This window comes from Bison bison, unplaced genomic scaffold, assembly GCF_000754665.1.
Source record: "Bison bison bison isolate TAMUID 2011002044 unplaced genomic scaffold, Bison_UMD1.0 scf7180017861828, whole genome shotgun sequence".
NCBI lineage: Eukaryota > Metazoa > Chordata > Mammalia > Artiodactyla > Bovidae > Bison > Bison bison.
Window position 1 is genome coordinate 788 of NW_011492400.1, and position 343 is coordinate 1,130.

The window sequence follows — 343 nt, forward strand, 5'->3', positions numbered from 1 at the left end:
AGGTTTCAACAAAATGATGCATGTCAAGTGATTGAAAAATGTATTGGTAATTTTAGCTTTGTTTGTTGCTTTAACCACCATCAGTATCATCTTTAACACACGTAACTAGGTATCACAGTGAATATATCAGGGCTCCAGTTCATAGAACACCCAAGTTAAAACTGTTCAAGAAAACAAGCTATAATTTGCCTTGGTTGTCTTATTGGTAGTGGAAGTTATACTCCATTTATGTTTGGTGAGAGTTTATAACATTTTTCATGCTGCATGTCTGTTCATTTTTTGTTTCCAGTTTTAATAAACTTTCCTGATTCAACAATTCCTACTAATAACATGCAAACAAATA